The sequence below is a fragment of the Oreochromis niloticus genome, linkage group LG7, assembly GCF_001858045.2.
Source record: "Oreochromis niloticus isolate F11D_XX linkage group LG7, O_niloticus_UMD_NMBU, whole genome shotgun sequence".
Lineage (NCBI taxonomy): Eukaryota > Metazoa > Chordata > Actinopteri > Cichliformes > Cichlidae > Oreochromis > Oreochromis niloticus.
The window spans coordinates 24,103,122-24,112,129 of record NC_031972.2 but is presented as its reverse complement, the minus strand read 5'-3'; the positions used below and the strand labels follow the sequence as shown (position 1 = coordinate 24,112,129).

Genomic DNA, 9,008 nt, shown 5'->3' with positions numbered 1-9,008 from the left:
TATTAAATAAAGTTTGTTTTTTAAAATAGAAAACTATAAAAAAAATATTAATAACAAAAAGAAATCAACGCTGAATTAAAAGGCTTGAATAGTGTGTGAAAGGGTTAATGGTAAATGCATAGAGAAATGGACTGAAAAACTCTCAACAGGGATGAATCCAAACAGGTGAGAAGCTTTAAAACATAACCTGTTTGACAAGAAAGAAGAGAGTTCTTTCATTTTGGTACATTTTAATTGATATCTACTTTTAGATTTCACTAGAAACTTGGCTTGCTTGCTCTGATGAAATGCCACTCCTGTAATGTTTTGTGCATTTGTATACTTCTATAATTTGTACATTTCTTGCTTGTTCAGCATATTTTGAGAGTTCTCAGTGTAAGTACTAAACTTACATTCACCAATGTAGGAGGGGAAAATTAATCTTAGCATACATAACTTGAAGTGTTTTCTCAGCTGTCCTGATCTAAGATGTATTACTTGTCAAATATAGGGTGCATACTCATCACTACTTTATGCTAGGCTCCGGGTCTGCCAACAGCCTCCCTGTAGGGACTTACCATATTTCCACTGTTTGGTCACTCGTTGATACTTCAATATTTACAGTGACATTTAAAAATGTAATACATTTGTGATTCTTATATCAGGAGACAATATCATTGTCACTGTAAGTGTCCTAACATATAATTCAGTGCTAATTGGTGAGTTGCTTTTGAAAGCATCCAAAAAATAGAATATGTATACACTTCATAATTCTTACTGTAGAAAATGCAGAATGCAAAAACATCTAGCTGCTCCCTCCATCTCCTGTAGCCCACAGCAGATGCTCCTCTGTTGCCTGTGGGTCCAGTGGGGACTTGGGAAGTAAGATCATTCAGCACCATTATTTTTTTCTTCTGCTCTTTTTTTGTCTACATTTCTACTTTCTTCAAACCCTTCACAGCTGAGGTAAAGTGTGGAATCATATCCTCATTATTGGCTTGTCTATATGGTACCTTACAGCATCCTGCACCAATCCACACAAGTGATAATTTCACACAAACTGCCAGGGATTTAAAAAAAAAAAAAAAAACAACTGTGAGAATGATTGGAGCTGGAGGTTTAATCCTTTTGAAACATCTGTTCCTATCAGAACTGCTCCAATAGAGGCAACAAAAAGTTGTATTTTGTGTTTTGCTGCTTTCACAAAGTAGCAAACAAGGCAACAGTCAAAATAAGTTGACTACATTTAATTAAAAAAGCTTTAACTAAGTTTTTAGTATTTACTCAGTTTCTTTAAATGCACATTTAAACATATTCGTGAAACATTTAAAAGGCTTCTTTCATTTATTTTGACACATACTTTGCATTTATTTTCTTCTCCTTTTATTGGAAATACAAGTGCATGTAGTGCATGTAGATGCATATACTGGTAGAGTATTTAGATATTTGCAAATTATAGTTCTCCAACAAATGATCAAATGCTCCACAGGGTACCTTTTAAAAGCACCCTGTGTGGTCACCAATGGCGACCCAGTACTGTTTGCATGTTGTTATCAGACTATTCCACTAAAGAGAGTAAATCACACCAATAGGGATCCTGCATTTTTAAAACTTCAAATTTTTGATGAAGAGGGAAGTGTCACAGTCTTGCTGTGTTGTAGGCAGGGAATGGACTCAAACACAGGACTCCAGAGACAAAATGTAACCGAGAAAGGCAGCTTTATTGCTGTACTCTCAAAATACAATATGCAATAACTCAATAAACTGGGAAACTCAGAGGAATACATGGAACACACACAGCATAATGGAAGGTATGACCGCAATGTGACAGAGAACAGAGAGAAACTGAGGACTTAAATACACACATGAGGCAAGGACAGAGTGGAGACACCTGGGGAACACAGCTGAACAGAATCTAACTAATGAGATGGCAGGAAGCAAAACCGAACACACTGCAGACAAGAGGAGGGACTATCAAAGTAAAACAGTCCGAAAAAATAACACTGAGAGAGAAACCGAGACTTAAGACGTACAAACTACATACGGGAAAAAGGTAAACAAACACAGAGACATGACTAACTGGGGTGAGCAAGACTCACTTGACAGAACAGGGAGACCAGACAACCACAGAGACATGAAGGAGGAACAGTCAGGGACCACAAACGGTAACATACAAAACCTAGAAGACTAACTGAAATATAAGCTAACTACATATAGAATATAATAAATGCCAATGGAAACCTAGAAACATGTTAATATACAAAGGAGCTAAACAAAAGATAAGTGATCCTAAAAAGTAAGAATCACCAAAACCCAAGAAGAACACAAAGCCCTGGGTCCAAGACCCAGGGATACTGACAGGAAGTACTCTGCATTTTTTTAACAGGTTTCATCTGATGTCCTTTGTTCATACAATGTTGTACAAATGTTGACATCTTGCATAAAGCATCTTCCAGAGACGCCACACACAGTGAAGGAAAATGTGCTCACACTGGACACAAAGCAATTGCCATCCAATTGATTGGTTCTAAACAAGTACCTTATTACATCAGCAATATGATCAATTTGCAAAAATGTATTGGCGTTATTCAGTAGTTGCTTTTTAGAATATTTCACCCTTGGGTACAAAACATGCTCTCAGGCCTGTCACAAGGAGATGAACCAAATTAATTCTTCAGCTAAATATTCCCTACAGCAGCAGCGGCAGCAGCGGTGCAGAGACACCATATGCTGACTTCTTTATACAAACAGTGTAATTGAGTGTAGATGCAAGACAATAAATCATTTTTCATGACACTTTCAACAGGTAGCTATCTGGAGTTGTTTAGGAGGAGGCTGTTTCTTTGTGTGTTCTCAGAGGAAGTAAGCTTGTAATGTTTCTTTTATTGGCTCCAATTACTTCCAACTTATGCGGCTGTGGCTGTACACTGCTTCACTACATTAATAAGCTTTAGGTGTTAATAGGAATGGGAAAAAGCCCTTTACTGGTGTTTTTCCCCATGTAATCCACAGATGGAGTAACTGTGTTGGTGGTAGTAATTGCATTGAAAATAGTTGCTTCTAAAGATGTCATGGCCCACCTGATCATCTGGGTTCAGAACTGCCTTTTCTCTCTTTCTTTCGCTCCGGTTTCCTGTCTGTGTGAATGTGGGTGTAGAGGGAAAGTAACCAATCTTTTAGCAGTGGACGTAGTCTCAGTTGTTGCCAGATTGTTGTTCTACTCATGTAGTAGTGTAGTCCCATCTCTTGTTAGTCATTTTTTGATTCACATGCTTGTTTGATTTTTTTCGTCAGCCAGGGAGTTTTGACCCACACTTCAGAGCAGTGTTTTAAAATACCTGCGCTGAAAACTTGCCTTAAAGCCCTGAAACCCCTTTGGAAAGACTTACTTTGTTCTATACATTAGTCATTGAATCTGCTAAAGTTCCCCCAGGTATAAACTTAACAAATAGAAACACCGTTCAGCATTCTAACTTGGTTCTAGAGCTGCTTCACCATCTGCATATGATATTCAAAACAAACCTTTTGTCATGTTAATTGAAGAAAAGATTAACACAGAGTAAGACTTGATGCCTACAAATGTGAATGGGATTGACAGCTGGGATAGCAATGTAAATCAGCAGCTGCGTTTATTACAACAATGTCAGTACCCAGTTAAAATGACATTGGGATGAATAAATTACTTGCTACTGCTAACTGTAGAATAAAAAAAATGACATTCAAGCAAAAAATCAGCAAAGATGAGCAAAGTGTCAAATGACACATGAAAGAGCTTAATGCAGAAAAAAAATGTAGCTCGGAAATTCAGTGACAAGAAACAAATCAGATTCAAAACTATATGCTTTTCAGTGTCAACACTGTGTGGGTGTATTTTGATCAGTTTTTGCAGACAACATCGTTTCCTTGGCATCATAACAGCTGTCATAAGTTTCTCATAGAGTGGATCTCTGGCCTGTTCCTCGAAATATTGGTCATCACCCTCACCCACCAAGGCCTTGCAAATTTTAACCTTGTGAGAGTTCCACAGACAAAATACAAATACAGAAAAGACTCTAAATGACTGTTCATTTAATTCACTCTTGGATAATAGGCAGTATCACGGTAACAGTTGTTATTGTTCCCATGTAGGACATGCAAAAATATAATTATTATGAATTTTCAAATTATACTATTTTACAATAAAAATAAATTAGTTAAGCACTTTTTTTTAAAAAATCAAGATGCTACATTACAGTTATTTACTTGTATTCCTCAACATTATTTTTAGTGGTGCTGTGCTTGATATTGTGCTTGCTTACGTTGGCTTTCACTCAAATTTGGACATAACAACATGAATTATGTCATCTTTAGTTTTAAACTTCAGATTTGACAGATTTCAGACATAACTGTGTTCTCTTGCTTTTATGACAGCTGGTACAAAAGAACTTTTCAACATTGTGTTTTGTAGGAAAATGGAAAATGGGTGCACCAATTTCTTAAAATGTGCAAAAAAATGATTGAAATACAATACATAAGGCAAAAACAGATCTTGTACAGTTCTAATGAGCTTGAGAATCAATATTTTCTTGTGATTTGTTTAAGTAGGCTTTAAGAATAGGTCTCAAGTCTTCCTGAAGGGCAATCAAAGCTGTTCTTTGGATATTGGCTGCCTTTGGTTGATGATTTCACAACGGTTCAGTAATGTTGAGGTCTGGGATCTATGACTGAGAGTATTCCACTTTGTGTTTTTTCCATAGTTTCCATAGTTTTTCAAGGTGAAAAATGAAGCTGTTGCCAAACAGCTTTCCCATATTGGTATTGCAAGGTGAATCAAAATCTAATGCTATTTTTTGTGTTCAAAATGCCATCATTTTTGACAAGATCCCCGACACTCTTGGCAGAAATGCAGCCCCAAACCATGACAGAGCCGGGGGACTCATTGTTCCTCACGCTCTGCTAACCTGCTCCATATAAAAACAACAATTTGAACCAAAAATTTCAAGTTTGGATTCATCGTGTCCTAAGGCATGCCACTTGATTTCAGTCCGATTCTTCTGTAATTTAGCATACCTCAGCCTTTTCTCACTATTTCCCTTTCTTAAGAATTGCTTCTTGACAGCCACTCTTCCACTGAGAACATTTGCGATGAAGTTTCAGAACAACTAAAGGGTCAGATGTAGCTCTCAGATCCTGTGTCAGGTCTTCCCCTATTTCTAAAATACATCCACTGAGATACTGTTCATCTGCTATGAACAGTATTTTAGGTACGGCACTTCTTTTGACCTCTACTTGTCCAGTTTCCTCATATTTTTTTAAGGATACATTGCACACCATGCCAAGATATTTGATACGCAGTTTTCTGCTAATAGCTCAGTGGTGCACAAATGCTATTTTTAATGTCTTTCAAACTATGTCTTTGGCATTTTTAATGGATTCATCTGAAAATGGAGTTTAAAATTGGTCCGTTGCTAATCTGTCATGTGTAGACACAAAACGGAGTCATCCTTAAGTTAGATGCCTTCAGAAAGCCTGAAGCGATATTACTCAAGAACACTTTAAAAATTAAAGAGAGTCTGGCTCTTTGGAAGAAAACTATAAAGAAAAGAAAGGTGGCTCAGGTTTTTCAATAAAATTGTGTGTTATTTAATGATTTTGTGAGCTTAAGTGTAACCTATGCGTGGTTTTCAGTGTTGTGGTACCATCTGGACTATATTGGACTGGTGGTAAACTGTGGTGTCAAGAGTCAAGGGGATCAGTTTGATTTAACCTAATGATGCCATTTATTTATATATTTGTTCATTAATTTATTCATTCATTAAATTCCACCTTTGTAATAGAAATTCTGCTGTTTAGTTAATGAAAAGCACCTGTGATAGCTCATGTCTCATCTGTTTATGGAATGCAGTTGGCTATAATCTCTACTCTACTGAATCTCATAACACAAAATATTTTGTGACTTATTTCTAAGTGAGTTGGTGTCTGTCTCAAAATTGGATATATAAACAGGCAATGCCACATCTGAAGAAGCTATGATGTCATGCTACTTAGGTATGTTAATTAAGATGTAAATGGAATTAAATGTTATTCTACTCAATGATGTCCAGTATTTGAAAAATGCCCCTTCTCTGCCCTTCAGTGCTCTCTCTGTCAAAGACTGTCAGGCTGCAGTTCCATTAGACTCCAACCAGGCCCAGATGAAGAATGAGCTCTTTGCTGTGCACTGACCACAGCCCAGTCAGAGCCACTGAAGTATCCTATTCATCATTTGCTCAGGGATAGACACACAGTTTTTTTGGAGATTTCCCCACAGAAATACTCAGTCACGTCTGAAAAGTGAATTTCACCAGTATCTGTCTGCTGCTTTGTTTGCCTCCAACCATTATTTGGTTTGTCCCAGTCTAGTGAGCACCTTTTGACACCCCCCAAGCCTCTCAGTTAGTTTGTTTTTGCTCTCCTTACTTTTCTGTCTGGGTCATTTATTGACATTTTCTATGAAATAGTCACGAAAATGCAGTGTATTTGTTTGTGTACAAATTGCACTCTCTTTTGTCATTAGAATCAGAAAAACTTCAGAACTGACCTATTTTACTTTGAATAATGTTTTATGTTTACACCAGATATGTTTTTCAGATTCATCTGAGGGCCTATCCTGCTACCAATGAAAACCAAGTGGCAACAGCTGTTTTTGACCAAAACCATGACAATAAAATGTGGCATTTGCTATGAGGATTGAAAGTTTTTTTAATGACACCATCAATACATGTATTTATCACACTTCTGCAATTTATTACAACATCAGGGTGTTGCTAAAGTCAGTAAGCTTAATCCTTTTGGGACCTTGAATGTATGTGTGTACACGGTGTCAGCAGAGGCGTTTTGGTCACAGGTACTTCCTGTGATCAGGTGTCTTTGACCTGTTGCTCAATAAGCTAAATGCCTAGGCCTCGTGAGAGGATCTTTATGTCCAGAGACAGTGGCCCGGATAAAATGCACTTTACTCCTCACTAATTTAATCCTGCTGAGAGCTGTTGTCACGCAGCATTTCAGTTATTCATGAGAAAAGGCCACGGGAGAAGGTCAATTTACTGAAGGGGAGGCTGTATTGATTTTTAAAATGTTACTTTTAAATAGTAATACATTTTGACCACCCCCTAAATAAAACTTCAGAGTTCATGTCATGTTGTCTACTGTGTATTAGCAAGAGGCCAATCTACTCGTGGATCATGTTGATGAGATCTGTAAATTTTAAGCTAGAGAGCAAAGTCCTACAACGTAGACAATCTCTGTTACTTCCCGTTAGGGATGGGTATCGAAACCCGTGCCGTTTCTCAATTCTCAAGTACGCGAGTACGTACTCACGTACTTGAGAATTGAGAAACGGCCTTTGTCTGAGTTTTGGACGAAATGCATTCTGGGATATTTAGCTGTACCAAGTCCACACAAGTCACCACCGATGCATGCTCGATAAAACGGGCGGAGCGAGAACACATCCAGGCCTTTTTCGCTTTCTCGGTTTGATGCGTACTTCGAATTGGAACAGTACTTGGTCTCCGACTGATGACGTATCACGAGTACATGAGAACGCAAGTATGCACAAGTACGCATATTGAGAAACGGCCCCGGTTCTTGTTGAGAACCGGTTCCCACTGTTTCAATTCCTTGGAATTGTTTGCCATTTTTGCAAACGATTCCCTCATCGATTCCAGTCGCCCCGAAAGACGTCACCACGTTGCGGAGCATCATTTACCTGGCAGGGTGCCTAAGCGGCTCAAACGCTCAAAAGTTTGGTTATACTTTACGAGAACGGATGACAAAAGGGCAACTTGCAATACTTGCAAAGTAGATATTTCATTTAAAGGAGGAAACACTACGAATATGCAAAAGCATTTGCTCACAAAACACGCGATAACCTTAAATGAATGTCGTGTTTTTAATTCCGCTCCGGACTCGTGAATCTCAACCCAGCAGCAGCGGTAACGTTTGCACGTCCTCTCCCGTTAATGCGGCAGGTAAATAATCAACTAACAGTGCATATTATGTTAGCGCGATCTGCCTTATTACAAAACCTGCCATTACTGTGCATTTAGGTGACCATGATGAGAGAGACAGAGTCTGGCTGGCAGTTCTCGCTGCAGTCTACCGTTAGCGTCTCCTTTCAGGCCAGGATAGACAAATGTCACCGAGCGGTGACTAAGTTTGTGGTCAAAGGCTTGCACCCATTTGCCACAGCAGATGCCCCCGATTTTCGCTAAGTGAATGTGTTTAATTGTAGGCAGGGACATTACTGGATATTCTTAATTTATGTTATACTTTGTTAATGCTACAGAAGAATATTTATTTTATTATTTTACATTTACAATTTTTTTTCCTGGGGACCCTGTGACACCCCACTGAAGAGCTGTAGGCTGTGGATCTCTTAAGATCTCACTGTTGGGTTTGTAAGGCCATGTTACTCCTAAATTTCTATCTTGTTCAAAGAGAAGATATAAAACAAAGTTCTAAGCTAATCGACCTTAGTGTTCTCCTTTTTAAAAAAATAAGAATCGATAAGAGAATCGATAAAGGATCGAATCGTTATACAGAATCGAAAATGGAAATGGAATCGTGAAAATCTTATCAATACCCATCCCTACTTCCCGTGGACTTTTGGGGGAACATAAAGAGCCTGTATCTCATTGTGGCGGCTGTTACCCAAGTGGATCGATCCCCAACTCCTCTAGTCAATGTATCAATGTTTCCTTGAGCAAGATACCAAATCCTGAGTTGCCCCAGATCCATCCTTTGGAGTGAATGTGCATATGAATGTTACGTAAAAAGGGATTAAGTATAGATAAAAGAGTTGTGATTGGGTGCATGATGATTGCAGTAGAAAGTGCTTTGAGTGACTAAAAGAAACATCCATCAATTTATGATATACAACTTGAAGTCATAATCATTCTAATCAAATTCAGCACATGCAGACCTTTGATGGATCTTCTCTGCAATCTCACAATGTTCTTTTTTGATATCATTTTCTGTGGGTTTGTATCAGCACACTTGCTTAAACCCGT

General features: G+C 38.2%; 1 long non-coding RNA gene across 1 annotated transcript; it reads left to right on the top strand.

Moving 5' to 3' along the window:
• The first annotated feature begins 4,677 nt into the window (after positions 1-4,677).
• Positions 4,678-6,671, top strand: LOC112847268 (uncharacterized). Its single transcript, XR_003220704.1, has 4 exons — positions 4,678-4,783; positions 5,927-6,006; positions 6,095-6,392; positions 6,589-6,671. It is a non-coding gene; the product is annotated as an uncharacterized LOC112847268 (long non-coding RNA).
• The last annotated feature ends 2,337 nt before the right edge of the window (positions 6,672-9,008 follow it).